The sequence below is a fragment of the Lolium perenne genome, unplaced genomic scaffold, assembly GCF_019359855.2.
Source record: "Lolium perenne isolate Kyuss_39 unplaced genomic scaffold, Kyuss_2.0 unplaced62, whole genome shotgun sequence".
Classification (NCBI taxonomy): Eukaryota; Viridiplantae; Streptophyta; class Magnoliopsida; order Poales; family Poaceae; genus Lolium; species Lolium perenne.
The window spans coordinates 131,946-150,281 of NW_027249020.1; the positions used below are offsets into that span (position 1 = coordinate 131,946).

The window sequence follows — 18,336 nt, forward strand, 5'->3', positions numbered from 1 at the left end:
ACTGCGCATGCGCATAGATTAGCAACACTATTGTGGGGGAAAGGAAAGACAAAAAGCGACTAGTAGCCACTAGTCCTGATCGAATACAAGTTCGATTGGTACATGTGCGGGAGAAACATGGAGTACAATAACATATCGTGGGGGGGGGCACGGCCCTAAGAAAGCGTGTTCTTTGGTTTGCAAGAATTAATAAACATAGAAATTAGAAAATTCGCGTGAATGGATGTCACAGTCATACGCGGCAAAACAAAGACTTGCTGTAGAGTTGACCTGGAACAGTGTCGGGAACCCAGGCTTTACTTAGATCAGATCTGAAGCTGGAGCGTCTACCTTCACCGCTCTTGCTCCCAGTCCCCTCCCCCAACCTTGAGCAGCGGCGGCAATGGCCGGGCTCGGCGGAATGCTTGCCGCTGCCATCTTCAAGGTGGTGGGTGACCAGATTGGTTCTGCCATCGGTGGTCAGATTAAGCTGCACAAGAACTTTGACAAGGAGCTGAAGAAGATGAAAATGGCACTGGAGTCTGTCGACGCCCTGCTCGAGGACGCCGGGAAGCGGTCGGTCACGGATAAATCTACACTTCTGTGGCTGAAGCGGCTCAAGGACGCGATGTACGCCATCTCAGACATGATTGATGAGTTCGAGGCCGACACTGAAGTAATCTCCCAGCCGTCTGCGCGGAAGGTATATGTGCGGTACAGAAATCCCAGTTCATTGTACTTCCTGGTTACTCTTGAGACTAAAGACATGGTCATCACTTCTTTCTATAGAAAAACTCTCCTGGCCATGTAGTTTCTGTGATTTATCCCGTGTAGTTTTGGTTTCTAAACTTGCTGGAGCTAATTAAATATCAAAGGTGTGTACTAGTACCCATGTTTTTTGTGCAGTAAGTTAATTTATGTATCTTCACATTGACTTATGTGTTTTAGATTTCTAGTTTTTATAAGACTTCTCATTTCTGAATCTACTTTTCTTATATTTCTGTAACAGTAGCATATGTTATGTATATTTCAAAACTAAACAAAATTTGTTCTGATAGAAACAAGAGGGTGTGGCTCTTAATGTTTTAACCTAATCTCCTATTGGGCTGAATGCAGTTGTACACTGCTTGCCCTTTCACACAGTACTAACGAATAAACTTTCTTGCAGTTATCCTTCAAAAAATATTTGGCAATTATGATCCCTTGTATCACAGTCGTTCCCAAGATCACAATGGCCAATAAGATGGAGAAGATGAGGGAGGATCTGGAGGTGATAACAGATCAACACAAAAAATTCAGATTAACAGAAGGCACTAATGCCAATGAGCTGAAGGTCACCGATATACGGGAAACGTCGTCAATCATGGAGACACAAATTGTTGGGAGGACTGAGGAGAAAGAGGAAATATTGTCTTATTTATTTGATAGCATGACAGAAGAGATCACAATCCTTCCTATATATGGCATTGGGGGCCTTGGCAAGACAACCTTGGCCAAAATGATTTACAATAATACTCAGTTCAAAGGATACTCTCAGGTGTGGGTCTATGTGTCCCAGACATTTGATCTGAAGAAAATTGGAAACTCTATCATATCACAACTATCGAGAGAAAGGGAAAGAGAGTGAGTACACTTTGGAATGGAGATGATACATAAATCACTTCAAAAGCTTCTGGCTGATAAGAAGATTCTGATTGTTTTAGATGACCTATGGGAGGGTGAGGAATTTCATCTGCAAAGTCTGATGGACATGCTTAGGGTTGGGAAGGGCGGTAATGTGGTTGTTATTGTAACCACACGAGATGAGGACGTAGCAAAAAAACTCTCTACCATCAAACCATACAAATTAGCACCATTGACTGATGACATCTGTTGGTCTATAATAAAGCAAAGAAGTGTATTTGAATCTAGACGTGATAAAGAAGAATTAGAGAAGATAGGGAAGGTCATTGCAATGAAGTGTGCTGGTGTGGCTTTAGCAGCTAAATCACTTGGACACATGCTGCAATCTATGAAGTTTAGTGAATGGGAATCAGTCAGAGACAGTGATATATGGAATGTATCTTCTTTGAAAGATACATCTTCCTCACAAGTGCTTGCGTCTCTGAAGTTGAGCTATAGTGTCATGCCTTCATATATGAAGCTCTGCTTTGCCTATTGTGCAATATTTCCAAAAGGTCACACGATAATTAAAGATGATCTTATTCGCCAATGGGTTTCTCTTGGTTTCTCTACTTGGCAGCTTGGTGAGAGATACATTAGTCAGCTTTTGGGATTCTCTTTCCTTGAACATTCGAAGTCACCATCGGTGAGTTTATGCATACCCTATGTGATAGAACAATTTTGTTATTTTCTTTGAATCATTGTGATGCAACGAAAGCATATAGTACCAAAAGTAGTGATGGCTAGTAGCAAAAGGTAGTGTTGTAGGGAATGTCCATCCTAAATTGTGAAGTTAAACTGCACCCACATTTAACATATAAATTTCCATAGATAGTCTCCTCTCTTATAGAGTCGGGTCCATCAATCGTGAATCCATAAGTGGTTTGCCACGTGGAAATGTTACTACTAGAGGTACCACAAAAAATACTACTCCCTCCGATTCATATTAATTGTCACTAATATGGACCTACCTACAACTAAAGTATGTTTAGATACATCCATATTAACGACAGTTAATATAGATCGGAGGGAGTATATTTATTATATATTACAAACATATAAATAAAGTAGTAGTGGACAATATTTTCTTGGATGACCCTATTGATTTCAAAAAGTAAAAAGGAACAGATGTAGTGCTAACTTGGACAATTTACGAGAAATCCTCACATTCCTTAGTAGTCAAAGCCTATTCCTGGCCGTGAAAAATACACACATTCCTTGCAATGAAACAATTCTATTATTTTCACTTTTGTATGAATGATGCTTTTACTATCAAGCCGAAACATGACATTATACTGCAAACTGCATAACAAAAAGTTCAAGATTATAGTGCATGCCCTTCTGCAAATAAGGATCAATTTAGAATGTTACAATTTTGTGGGATTAGTGATCCAATTCTATTGGTATATATGAATTCCAAATCCACATATTGTATGCCACTAGGATTATGTATAATTTGGGACTACAATCGTACATGAAACCGACACCCACATACTGCCACTTACACACTAGTCCCACTTAGGCTTTGTTTGGATACAGTTTTTCAACACAACTGGTTTACCTTAAAACCAGGCAACCGTATAACTAACAAAATCTCTTTTGGACGCGGGATTTAAAACAACGATTCGGAATAATTGGTTTCCACAATCCAAGCAATTGAAGTTTTGGGAAATGAATATTCATCGTTCTTATGAAATAGCGGTTATAGGAAACTAATTACAGCTACCCCAATTTTTTCTCAACAAAATTTCCAAACATGATTTTCCATCTGCTTATTCTTAATAACCGAGTAATTAGTAATACTGGTTTTCAGGAAATTATTACCGAAACGAGTTTTCCTAAAATCTAGCGCAAAAACTTCCTATCCAAACAAGCACTTGGTTTCCCCTGGAACAATATGTAGAGCTTCAGAAACCAATAGGGTCATCAGATCTGGTTTATTCTGCTCGACCAGCGATCTGGTCTGGATTTTAAACTAGAGTCAAAACACAGTGGCTTGATCTAGTATAATATTACAAGGAAAAGTACAGTTCTGATTCATCAACTATTCCTGAATAATAAATCATATAATTTGATTCTTAACTGTCCAGACTATGTAGATTTTTCTTTCACGATGACGTAGCGAAGGTTTCTGCATACAAGCCTAACTAGCACTAGGAATCTGACATATAAATCTTTGTGTTGCTTTTTTATGCCTTCACATTTTAAAAGAAATTCTGATTTATCATAGATGATTTTTCTCTAGTCTACATAAGTTATTTATGAGTTTTCTAGACTTGTTTCAACGTATGATTACTTTCCGTTCTTTGGTTTCTTAGGATTTCTCAGAATTTTGGAACTATCTATTTTTTTCAATATGATGTTAATTGACTGCCATGCATTGAGAAACATCATCGCGTCATCCAAAACTCCTTTGCACTTGTCCGAGAAATGAATTATGTTTGCTGGCAACACTTAAGCACATACTTATTTAATTTTACAGTTTAGGGAAAAAAATCTATACTTGGGAAACAGCGGAGAAGCACAAGTAGAAATTACTATTCAATAACTAATTTAATTCAAAAATTGTCTCAAATATAAGAGAGAGAAGTCCAATTTACCCCCCTAAACTTGTCTCAAAGTTCAGCTTACAACCCTTAACTTTACTTTGGTTCAACTTTCAACCCTGAATTCTAAAAACGGTTCAGAATCACCCCTTGCATTGTATTAAGCTGGTTTTTCTTGTATCGTGTATGTTGTATGTTGATGAGTTGGCACGGTATATAGGAAGAAAACCCGCTAACTGGCGAGAACAACCGGTTGAAAACATGTTAAAAAAGGGTAGAAGTTCCAATTCCGAACGGGTTATGGAATTCAGGGTTGAAGATTGAACCAAAGTAAAGTTAAGGGTTGTAATCTGAACTTTGAGACGAGTTTAGGGGGGTAAAGTGGACTTCTCTCAATATAAGAAACCCCAAAATCTGACTCTGTAAAATGATTTTCTTTCAGACTATCGAACTGTATGATGAAGATATTACATTGTTGACCATGCATGATCTGGTACATGACTTAGCAAGATTAGTCATGGACGATGAGATTCTTGTCGTTGGCAAAGGCGGGAACACTGAGGGAAGCTGGTACCATTATGCATTGCTTGATGATTGTAGTAAGCCATTGGGCTTGGAGTCATCCAAGATAAGGGCACTCCGTTTTATGGACTGTGACAAAATTGAACTTCACCATGCTGCATTTTCTTCTGCCAAGTTCTTGCGCGTCCTTGACTTAAGCGAGTGCATCATACATAAGTTGCCAGATTCTATTGGTGTATTGAAGCAGCTGAGGTATCTTAATGCTCCTAGAGTCCAAGATGCAGTCATTCCGAATGATATCATCAAGCTCTCAAAGTTATTGTACCTTAACCTTCATGGGTCTTCTAAAATCTTGGCTTTACCAGAATCCATTGGAAAAATTGAAGGTCTGGCATATCTTGATTTGTCCGGTTGTTCAGAAATTGCAAAGTTGCCAGAATCATTCGGGAGGCTAAAAGAATTAGTGCATCTTGATTTGTCAAATTGCTCTTGTATTGGAGGTGTATCGGAGTTCTTGGGCAGCCTCACAAAACTGGAATATTTGAACTTATCTTACTGCAAAAAAATTGGAGAGATGCCAGAAGCTCTGGGCGTCCTATCCAAACTAGAGTATTTGAACTTATCATTCAGCTCATATCTTGAAAGTTGCCAAGAAGCAGAAGTTTTGGGCACCCTGAACAAACTTGAGTATCTGAACTTATCATCTTTCGGGAAGTGTGATCTTCGAAAGCTTCCCGAAGCTTTGTGCAGATTCATTCAACTCAAGTACTTAAACTTGTCAGGTCGTATGAGAATGTCAGACTTGCCAAGGTCATTTGGGAGTCTAAAAAATTTGGTGCATCTTGATCTATCAGACTGTCGTGAGATTGATTGTCTAGATGAAGCTTTGGCTGGTCTTTCCAATCTGCAACATTTGAATTTACAGGGTACACTTACCAAGTTGCTGCCACAAAATGTGACCAAACTCAGGTATTTGAATGTGTCTTGGCTGATTACTAGGGATGAAGGTACCGTGGACAGTATCATCAACTATATATTGAAGGAGATATGCCCTAGAGGCAATAATAAAGTGGTTATTATTTATATCTTTATGTTTATGATAAATGTTTATATATCATGCTAGAATTGTATTAACCGAAACATTAGTACATGTGTGATATGTAGACAAACAAGAAGTCCCTAGTATGCCTCTTAAACTAGCTTGTTGATTAATAGATGATTAGTTTCATAATCATGAACATTGGATGTTATTAATAACAAGGTTATGTCATTGTGTGAATGATATAATGGACACACCCAATTAAGCGTAGCATAAGATCTCGTCATTAAGTTATTTGCTATAAGCTTTCGATACATAGTTACCTAGTCCTTATGACCATGAGATCATGTAAATCACTTATACCGGAAAGGTACTTTGATTACACCAAACACCACTGCGTAAATGGGTGGCTATAAAGGTGGGATTAAGTATCCGGAAAGTATGAGTTGAGGCATATGGATCAACAGTGGGATTTGTCCATCCCGATGACGGATAGATATACTCTGGGCCCTCTCGGTGGAATGTCGTCTAATGTCTTGCAAGCATATGAATGAGTTCATAAGAGACCACATACCACGGTACGAGTAAAGAGTACTTGTCAGGAGACGAGGTTGAACAAGGTATAGAGTGATACCGAAGATCAAACCTCGGACAAGTAAAATATCGCGAGACAAAGGGAATTGGTAATATATGTGTATGGTTCATTCGATCACTAAAGTCATCGTTGAATATGTGGGAGCCATTATGGATCTCCAGATCCCGCTATTGGTTATTGGTCGGAGTGAGTACTCAACCATGTCCGCATAGTTCTCGAACCGTAGGGTGACACACTTAAAGTTGGATGTTGAAATGGTAGCACTTGAATTATGGAATGGAGTTCGAATATTTGTTCGGAGTCCCGGATGAGATCCCGGACATCACGAGGAGTTCCGGAATGGTCCGGAGAATAAGATTCATATATAGGATGTCATTTTATGTGAAATAAAATGTCGCGGAAGGTTCTATGGAAGGTTCTAGAAGGTTCTAGAAAAGTCCGGAAGAAACCACCAAGGAAGGTGGAGTCCACAAGGGACTCCACCTCCATGGCCGGCCAGCCCTAGATGGGGTGGAGTCCCAAGTGGACTCCACCATAGGGGGGCCGGCCACCCCCCACATGGGAGGTGGGAATCCCACCTTTGGGTGGGAGTCCTAGTTGGGCTAGGTTTCCCTCTCCTATGGAAGGTTTTGGTTTCGGGTCTTATTCGAAGACTTGGACACCAACACTTGGGATCCACCTATATAATGAGGGGCCAAGGGAGGGGGCCGGCCACCCCAAGACCATAAGCTGGCCGCCCCCCATAGAGTGGCCGGCCACCCCCTCCCAAACCCTAGCCAAGCTCCTCCACTCCATATTGCCCGCATTGCTTAGCGAAGCTCCGCCGGACTTCTACACCGCCACCGACACCACGCCGTCGTGCTGTCGGATTCAAGAGGAGCTACTACTTCCGCTGCCCGCTGGAACGGGAGGTGGACGTCGTCTTCATCAACAACCGAACGTGTGACCGAGTACGGAGGTGCTGCCCGTTCGTGGCGCCGGAACCGATCGTGATCAAGATCTTCTACGCGCTTTTGCAAGCGGCAAGTGATCGTCTACCGCAGCAACAAGAGCCTCCTCTTGTAGGCTTTGGAATCTCTTCAAGGGTGAGACTCGATACCCCTCGTTGCTACTGGTCTTCTAGATTGCATCTTGGCTTGGATTGCGTGTTCGCGGTAGGAAAATTTTTGTTTTCTATGCAACGTTATCCTACAAAGGGTATCGTGAGCCGTGTCTATGCATAGATGGTTGCACGAGTAGAACACAATGGTTTGTGGGCGTTGATGCTCTTGTTATCTTTAGTTTGAGTACTTTGCATCTTTATGGCATAGTGGGATGAAGCGGCTCGGACTAACTTTACATGACCGCGTTCATGAGACTTGTTCCTCGTTCGACATGCAACTTGTATTGCATAAGAGGCTTTGCGGGTGTCTGTCTCTCCTACTATAGTAAAGATTCAATTTACTCTTCTATTGAAAACATTAGTATCAACGTTGTGGTTCATGTTCGTAGGTAGATTAGATCTCTCGAAAACCCTAAACCACGTAAAATATGCAAACCAAATTAGAGCCGTCTAACTTGTTTTTGCCGGGTTTGGTGATGTGATATGGCCATACTGTGATGATGAATATGTATGAGATGATCATTATTGTATTGTGGCAACCGCAGAGCCTTATGGTTGTCTTTAAATTTCATGTTGAGTAGTATTTCAAAGTAGTTGTAATAGTTGCTACATGGAGGACAATCATGAAGACGGCGCCATTGACCTTGACGCTACGCCGACGATGATGGAGATCATGCCCGAAGATGATGGAGATCATATCCGTGCTTTGGAGATGAAGATCAAAGGCGCAAGAACAAAAGGGCCATATCATATCACATATGAACTGCATGTGATGTTAATCCTTTTTATGCATCTTATTTTGCTTAGATCGCGACGGTAGCATTATAAGATGATCCCTCACTAAAATCTCAAGATAATAAAGTGTTCATCCTTAGTAGCACCGTTGCCAAGTCTTGTCGTTTCGAAGCACCTCGTGATGATCGGGTGTGATAGATTCAATAAGTACATATGACGGGTGCAAGACAGTTTTGCACATGCGGATACTAAGGTGGCCTTGACGAGCCTAGCATGTACAGACATGGTCTCGGAACACGTGATACCGAAAGGTAGAGCATGAATCATATGGTTGATATGATGAACACTTTGAGTGTTCGCCATTGAAATCACACCTTTTCTCGTGATGATCGGGTTTAGGTGCGGTGGATTTGGTTCGTGTGATCACTAAGACAATGCGAGGGATATTGTTTTGAGTGGGAGTTCACTTAGGTTTTTAATTATGTTGAATTAAAATTTGAACTCAATTTGTCATAAACTTAGTCTAAACTATTGCAAATATATGTTGTAGAGATGGCGTCCCCAATCAATTTTAATCGTTCCTAGAGCAAGAGACACTCAAGAGCAACGTTAGCAACTTAACCGACTGGTTCCGTCATGTGAGGATCTTCCTCTCTCGGCGGAAATCTGCAATTTGTGCTTGATGCACCGCTAGGTGACCCTCCCCGCAGAAGATGAATCCGATGAAGTAAAAGCTGTTTACGCGACTCGGAAAACTCGGTACTCTCAAGTTCATGTGCCATCCTCGTGCAGTCTGGAATCCGATCTTCAAAAACGTATTGAGCACCATGATCCTCATGAGTTGATGAATGAGCTGAAAGCTATATTCGAGACTCATGCGGCAGTGGAATGCTATGAAGCATCGAAACATTTCTTCAGCTGTATGATGGAAGAAGGCAGCTCCGTTAGTGAGCACATGCTCGCCATGACCGGGCATGCGAAGAAACTCAGTGACTTGGGAATAGTGATTCCTAACGATGGGGATTAATCGTGTCCTTCAATCACCGCCACCAAGTTACAAGAACTTTGTGATGAACTACAATATGCAGAACATGAACAAGGAGTTACCTGAACTTTTTGGCATGCTAAAAGCTGCTGAGATTGAGATCAAGAAAGAGCACCAAGTGTTGATGGTCAACAAGACCACCAGTTTCAAGAAACAGGGCAAGTCTAAGGGAAAATTCAAGAAGGGTGGCAAGAAAGCTGCCACGCCTCCTATGAAACCTAAGAACGGCCCTAAGCCTGATGCTGAGTGCTATTACTTGCAAGGAGAAGGGACACACTGAAGCGTAATTGCTCCAAGTATCTCGCTGATCTCAAGAGCGGCCTTGTCAAGAAGAAGAAAGAAGGTATATTTGATATACATGTTATAGATGTTCATTTCAACTGGTTCTCGTTCTAGTACCTGGTATTTGATATTGGTTCTGGTTGCTCATATTTGTAACGCGAAACAGGAACTAAAGAATAAACGACAACTGCTGAAAGATGAAGTGACGATGCGCGTTGGAAACGGATCCAAGGTCAATGTGATCGCAGTCGGCACACTTCCTCTACATCTACCTTCGGATGAGTTTAAAGCCTAAATAATTCCTATTATGTACCTTCGTTGAGCATGAACATTTTATCTGGATCTTGTTTAATGCAAGACTGTAATTCATTCAAGTCTGAGAATAATGGTTGTTCTATTTTTATGAATAATATCTTTTTATGGTCGAGCACCACAAAAGAATGGCTTATTTCTATTAGAACTCGAAAGTAGTGATACGCATATACATAACATTGATGCTAAGCGAATTAAACTTAATGATAATTCTACTTATATGTGGCACTCATTGTCTTGGTCATATTGGAGTGAAACGCATGAAGAAACTCCATATTGATGGATTACTTGAATCACTTGACTTTGAGTCACTTGATAGATGCGAAGCATGTCTAATGGGTAAAATGACAAAGACTCCATTTTCTCAGATGATGGAGCGAGCTAACACTTATTGGAAATCATACATACAGATGTATGTGGACCAATGAGCGTAGCATCGCGCGGTGGTTATCGTTATGTTCTAACCTTCACAGATGATGCGAGTAGATATGGGTATATCTATTTCATGAAACATAAATCCGAAACTTTCGAGAAGTTTAAGGAATTTCAAAGTGAAGTAGAAAATCAACGTAACAAGAAGATCAAATTTCTACGATCTGATCGTGGAGGTGAATATCTGAGTTATGAGTTTGGCATGCATTTAAAGAAATGCGGAATACTTTCACAATTGACACCGCCGGGAACACCTCAACGAAACGGTGTGTCCGAACGTCGTAATCGAACTCTCTTAGATATGGTTCGTAGTATGATGTCTCTACTGATTTGCCGTTATCATTTTGGAGTTATGCATTAGAGACAGCCGCATTCACTTTAAATAGAGCACCATCAAAATCCTGTAGAAACGACACCGTATGAATTATGGTTTAATAAGAAACCTAAGCTGTCGTTCCTAAAAGTTTGGGGTTGCGAAGCCTATGTAAAGAAGTTACAACCGGACAAGCTAGAACCCAAAGCGGAAAAATGCGTCTTCATAGGATACCCTAAGGAAACTATAGGGTACACTTTCTATCACAGATCCGAAGGCAAAATCTTTGTTGCTAAGAACGGAACCTTTCTTGAGAAAGAATTTCTCACTAAAGAAGTGACTAGAAGAAAAGTAGAACTCGATGAGATTGATGAATCTATACTGCTGATCAGAGTGGTAGCGATACCGGAAGTTGTACCACACGCCTACACCGACAACAGAGGAAGCTAATGATAATGATCATGAAACTTCGAACGAGGAAACTACTGAACCTCGCAGATCGACAAGGGAACGTGCCACTCCTGATTGGTATGATCCTTGTCTAAATGTCATGATTGTGGATAACAATGATGAGGACCTGACGTATGAAGAAGCGATGATGAGCCCAGATTCCAACAAATGGCAAGAAGCCATGAAATCCGAAATGGGATCCATGTATGATAACAAAGTATGGACTTTGGTAGACTTACCTGATAGCCGTAAGGCAATGTCGAGAATAAATGGATCTTCAAGAGAAAAACAGATGCTGATGGTAATATTACTGTCTATAAAGCTCGACTTGTCGCAAAGGGTTTCCGACAAATTCAAGGAGTTGACTACGATGAGACTTTCTCACCTGTAGCGAAGCTAAAATCTATGAGGATTTTGTTAGCAATAGCTGCATTTTTCGATTATGAGATTTGGCAGATGGATGTCAAAACGGCGTTCCTTAATGGAGACATTGAGGAAGAGTTGTATATGGTACAACCAAAAGGTTTTGTCGATCCTAAAAATGCTGACAAAGTATGCAAACTTCAGCGTTCAATCTATGGACTGAAGCAAGCATCAAGAAGTTGGAACCGACGCTTTGATAAGGTGATCAAAGACTTCGGGTTTATACAGTGTCATGGAGAGGCCTGTATTTACAAGAAAGTGAGTGGGAGCTCTATAGCATTCCTGATATTATATGTAGATGACATATTATTGATCGGGAATGATATAGAACTATTAAGCAGTGTTAAGGGTTATTTGAATAATAGTTTTTCAATGAAAGACCTTGGTGAAGCATCGTATATATTAGGCATCAAGATTTATAGAGATAGATCAAGACGCCTAATAGGGCTATCACAGAGTACATATCTGGACAAGATTCTAAAGAAGTTTAGAATGGACGAAAGTAAGAAAGGGTTCTTACCTATGTTACTGTGCAAGGTATTGAGTAAAACTCAAGGACCGGCTACGGCGAGAAGAAAGAGAAAGGATGTGTAACATCCCCTATGCCTCGGCAAAAGAGGATCTATCATGTATGCCATGCTATGTACTAGACCGGATATAGCACATGCTGTTAGTTTGACTAGCAGATATCAAAGTGATCCAGGAATGGAACACTGACAGCGGTCAAGAATATCCTGAAGTACTTGAAAAGAACTAAGGATATGTTTCTTTGTTATGGAGGTGACCAAGAGCTCGTTGTAAACGGTTACACCGATGCAAGTTGGAACACCTGATCCCGATGACTCTAAGTCACAATCTCGGGTACGTGTTTATATTGAATGGTGCTGCAAAGAAGCTGGGCAAGCTCGAAGCAGTGCACGGTGGCGAAGTCTTCAACAGAATCAGAGTACATAGCGGCTTCAGAGGCTTCATCAGAAGCGGTATGGATGAAGAGGTTCATTGTAGAGCTCGGTGTGGTTCCTAGTGCATTGGACCCATTAATCATTTACTGTGATAACATGGGTGCCATCGCCAATGGCACAAGAGCCAAGGTCACACAAGAGGCTGAAGCATATCAAGCTGCGTTACCACTCGATTCGCGAGTACATCGAAGATGGAGAAGTAAAGATTTGCAAAGTACACACCGATCCGAATGTAGCAGATCCGTTGACTAAAGCTCTCCCTAGGGCAAAGCATGACCAACACCAGAATGCCATGGGTGTTAGGTATATTACAATGTAATCTAGATTATTGACTCTAGTGCAAGTGGGAGATCGAAGGAGATATGCCCTAGAGGCAATAATAAAGTGGTTATTATTTATATCTTTATGTTTATGATAAATGTTTATATATCATGCTAGAATTGTATTAACCGAAACATTAGTACATGTGTGATATGTAGACAAACAAGAAGTCCCTAGTATGCCTCTTAAACTAGCTTGTTGATTAATAGATGATTAGTTTCATAATCATGAACATTGGATGTTATTAATAACAAGGTTATGTCATTGTGTGAATGATATAATGGACACACCCAATTAAGCGTAGCATAAGATCTCGTCATTAAGTTATTTGCTATAAGCTTTCGATACATAGTTACCTAGTCCTTATGACCATGAGATCATGTAAATCACTTATACCGGAAAGGTACTTTGATTACACCAAACACCACTGCGTAAATGGGTGGCTATAAAGGTGGGATTAAGTATCCGGAAAGTATGAGTTGAGGCATATGGATCAACAAAGTGGGATTTGTCCATCCCGATGACGCGATAGATATACTCTGGGCCCTCTCGGTGGAATGTCGTCTAATGTCTTGCAAGCATATGAATGAGTTCATGAGAGACCACATACCACGGTCCGAGTAAAGAGTACTTGTCGGGAGACGTGGTTGATCAAGCTATAGAGTGATACCGAAGATCCCACCTCGGACAAGTAAAATATCGCGAGACCAAGGGAATTGGTCTTATATGGGTATGGTCCATTCGATCACTAAAGTCATCGTTGAATATGTGGGAGCCATTATGGATCTACATATCCCGCTATTGGTTATTGGTCTGAGTGAGTACTCAACCATGTCCGCATAGTTCTCGAACCGTAGGGTGACACACTTAAAGTTGGATGTTGAAATGGTAGCACTTGAATTATGGAATGGAGTTCGAATATTTGTTCGGAGTCCCGGATGAGATCCCGGACATCACGAGGAGTTCTGGAATGGTCCGGAGAATAAGATTCATATATAGGATGTCATTTTATGTGAAATAAAATGTCGCGGAAGGTTCTATGGAAGGTTCTAGAAGGTTCTAGAAAAGTCCCCAAGAAACCACCAAGGAAGGTGGAGTCACAAGGGACTCCACCTCCATGGCCGGCCAGCCCTAGATGGGGTGGAGTCCCAAGTGGACTCCACCATAGGGGGCCGGCCACCCCCCACATGGGAGGTGGGAATCCCACCTTTGGGTGGGAGTCCTAGTTGGGCTAGGTTTCCCTCTCCTATGGAAGGTTTTGGTTTCGGGTCTTATTCGAAGACTTGGACACCAACACTTGGGATCCACCTATATAATGAGGGGCCAAGGGAGGGGGCCGGCCACCCCAAGACCATAAGCTGGCCGCCCCCCATAGAGTGGCCGGCCACCCCCTCCCAAACCCTAGCCAAGCTCCTCCACTCCATATTGCCCGCATTGCTTAGCGAAGCTCCGCCGGACTTCTACACCGCCACCGACACCACGCCGTCGTGCTGTCGGATTCAAGAGGAGCTACTACTTCCGCTGCCCGCTGGAACGGGGAGGTGGACGTCGTCTTCATCAACAACCGAACGTGTGACCGAGTACGGAGGTGCTGCCCGTTCGTGGCGCCGGAACCGATCGTGATCAAGATCTTCTACGCGCTTTTGCAAGCGGCAAGTGATCGTCTACCGCAGCAACAAGAGCCTCCTCTTGTAGGCTTTGGAATCTCTTCAAGGGTGAGACTCGATACCCCCTCGTTGCTACCGTCTTCTAGATTGCATCTTGGCTTGGATTGCGTGTTCGCGGTAGGAAAATTTTTGTTTTCTATGCAACGTTATCCTACATATATGCAGTAATCTTTCCAATCTGGAGCATTTGGACTTGTCTTATAATCGTATGAGGAGTATACCTGAAAGTATTTGTAACCTGAGAAAACTGCATACATTGAACCTCACAGAATGCATTTATCTTGGAAAGATACCAGGAAATATAGGTACAATGGATAGTTTGAAGTTTCTTGATATAAATGGTTGTTGGGCAATCTCCAAAGCCCCTCAGGTTGGCAGCAGTGCAATATCGTTACCACACTTTGGGGTGCAGCCTGGTGATGGCCACTCTAGTAGCAACCTCGTCACCTGCTGACACATAGATCCTGTGGAGCTCAACTTGACTGAACTTGAAAATGTGAAGTCCGTAGAAGAGGCACAATGTATAAATTTGACAGGGAAGGAAAATCTTGAGTACTTGAAACTGAAGTGGACTCCAAATGCTGAGAGGTTTGTGGATCACAAAATTTTGATGGAAAATCTGGTGCCACCAAGCACATTGAAGACGTTTGAGATATGTGGTTACATCGGTGTCAGCTTTCCGGCTGGCTAATCTTTGGACCAACTACCAAACCTAAATCGTCTGGTTCTCAGAGGCATGGCAAACCTGGAAGAGTGGACCACGTCACACTCCACTGGCGAGCAGCACGTGCTTGAAGAGTTGGAAATTCATGATTGCCCCACGTTAAGGATTAAACCGCTCCCTCCTAAAGCTAGAAAGTGGGTGATATCAGAGAATGATAATGTGCTATCATCATGGGAAGAGTGTACTGGACCACACACTAGTGTCACCTCCTCTTTTTCTGCCGTAACTGCCAAGTTGTGGGTTAAAAACTGCAACGTACCTCTGTGGAGGTTGCTTCAGCACTTCCCTGGCCTCACTGATTTTCATATTAAAAGCTCAGTCGATCTGACCGGCTCACCAGAGGTCTTCCAACATCTCTCCTCTCTGAAGATTCTAACACTAGAAGACAAATACTTGGAAGAGCTGCCAAAATGGCTGAACGAGAACAACTGGCAACTCAAAGAGCTACAACTGCGGGGTTGCAGCAAGATGGCATTACTGCCGCACTGGTTAGGAGAATTAACCTCCCTGAAAAAACTTGTCCTGGTGGACTGTGCTGTCTTGTGTTCTTTGCCAGAAAGCATACAACAACTCACCCGTCTCCAGAAACTATCCATTAATAGATGCCCTGAATTAAATCACTTGGGTGAAAGTGTATGTCTCCTGCCCAGCTCTCTTGTGACTCTTGATATCTGGGATTGTAAGGGTATCAAGTGTTTTCCTGATGGCATGGAACAACTCACCAACCTCCAAACACTACATATTTATGATTGCCCTGACCTAAATCAGTGGTGCGAATTAGAGGAGAACATGATGAAGCTGGCTCACATAGAAGACAAGGTGCGTGTCCTACCAAAGCTGGCTCTCTGTAGTACTAATCTTATTTTATTTTTACGTACTCTTTCTCCTTTTCTTATATTAGAATTTACTCTGTCTTGCATTTACTACAGAGGGTTCTTTCATGCACAACTGTCTACATATTAATCTATTTTGCCTTGCAATTTTCCTTTTGTTAAACACCACTTTGCTTTGAATAGTAGAGCAGTAAAAAATGGACGAAATTTTCTGGTTTCTAGAGTACATCTAGTGATAATAGCAACTAACATTGTAACGATCGACATAGTAATCTGGGAATTCCTTTGCAGTACTGGCTAATGAACGAACTGGCATTATTTACTTTGCAGAGATTTGTCTAGAGCTGGTTGAGCTAGATAGTGTATATCGCACATCAACGCTGGCATTGACGGCTCCCGAGGCTCCCATGCCAGCTGCAACTGCTGCTGCCCATGGTGACACCTGTGCTGGTCTGGAAGCAAAGGCCACGCCGACGCGCAGAACACCCGCGCTGGTCGATGTGTCTGACGAATTCGAGGCCCACATTCCGGTTTCAGGTCACCATCATGCCGCTTGTCGAGCTCTCAGCGCTGGGCAGGAGGGCCCAGATCAAGCCAGGCGGGATGCGCCGATCATGGGTCCTGTTGTTGGGGCGGTGGACTCCAGCTGCTCCAGCTCGCCCAGATGCCCATCATGCTTGGCTCGCAAGCTGGTTGTTTCCAAGAGGGGCCTCGCCATAGCTGAAAGGGGAGAGGGAATCAGATGAGATGACGAGGTTCTCGGCAAGTACTCTGCACCCTACGACAGCTCCCCTCTCACCGGAGCAGATCGGCGCCCTCTCTACGACGGCGCCCTCCAGCCAAGCCGCCCACCCCTGCCCAGATAGTTACCCCGGTCTAGTAAGCCATTGTTCTGTTGTCAGTTTGCATGAGGTCGAAATTGTATCCCCCAATGAGTCACAACCTTGTTATCTGGAATGTCCGCGGCCTCAACGACCTTGCTTGTAGAGTAGTGTGTGGGATTGTTAGGAAGCACAATGCAGTGGTGTATAATAGCCACTGCTAATGAAAAGATCGACACAAGTGACTGAGGATTTGTTTGCAGTACCAGCCAGTGCATCACACTTGGAAATTGATCGGAACGTGACATTTGCTTCATGTATGCAGCCTATTATTCATATGAACTACTAGCTAGTAGAAAGCATGAATGTCAACGTGATGAAAGAGTGATAACTCTGGGTGTTCTGTTAGTTTCGTCCTTTTTGTTACCTAACAGTGTGTACTTGTAATCTTTGTGACATCCATCTACGCCGTACTGATGATTCTGAATTTTTCTGATACATGATTGTGTTGGGCATGGTCCACAACTGAAAGCAACATTCGCTCAACACTTTTAGAGCATGATACAGTATCTGTTGCTAGCTTGTGAAAGTTAACTAAAGAAAGGATGAATGTAAACGAGGCGGAACGCTTGAAATCTCAGAGGAACTCAGCATATTTGTACTGGTGTTTTGTGCATTGGGTAGAGGAACAGAAAATGAGCATGCCCGAGTTAGACTGTTGTTGTGGCTTGGGCGGTAGATTTAGTTTACCTCATCTAGTGTCCCAGCCTGACAGAACACCACCGATTTTGTGATTAAGCAAGATGTTCAGGGCTTATGGATTTTGCGTGTGTTCATAAAAGAGAAGGCATATACTATTTGACAAACTGGAAACTGAATCTCAAAAGTAATGTATATACTCGTCATTCATTTTCTGAATAATTTATATGCGTCATCAACATTCAGAAATCATTCTCTGAAACCCATTGGTATGGTGTGGAACTGGAAGGAAGAAGCAACTTACTGAGCGATCTTGTGGTCGCCGGCCATGTCCTTCCCGTCATCCATAGATCAGACGCCGGTTGCCTCCTGCAGGTCCGACGAACCCAAATGAGGGTCGAGAGCAAACGACTCGCGACACTGCCGCCTCAGTGTCGTCGCCGATGAATCGAATGTCGCGCATCACAGCGCAGCTTCCCTGTTTCTCCTCGCCGGCGCCGAGAAACAGGGCAGGGCGCTCGGCACCCCGCTACTCAGAGCATCCATCCTCTGGGCAGGTGCTCCCATGAGATCGAGCACGTTCTCCTCCACGGGGACGGCACGGCTAGCATGCAGGACGCGAGGCGAGGATGCTCTCTTGCAGCCGGACCTCTCTCGCCCCGCCGGCCGCAAGGAGAAGAGAGGCCGCCGGATCCACTCATTCTCCGACGCCTCCGACGCCTGGTGCGTTACGGCCTCCTTTTACTGAAGTCCGATTTGGTGTGCGTAAATTTCAATGCTGCAGCGTGCACCAGGGAACTTGTAATGAATCTGTAGCTACTTGATATCAGATTAAACTCGAGAGACCACGTGTGGCGACGAGGTTTACATTC

The 18,336-nt window shown here is 42.8% G+C and overlaps 1 pseudogene; it reads left to right on the plus strand.

The window, feature by feature from the left end:
* The first annotated feature begins 257 nt into the window (after positions 1 to 257).
* LOC127321417 (uncharacterized) lies at positions 258 to 16,690 on the plus strand (annotated as a pseudogene).
* Positions 16,691 to 18,336: the final 1,646 nt, after the last annotated feature.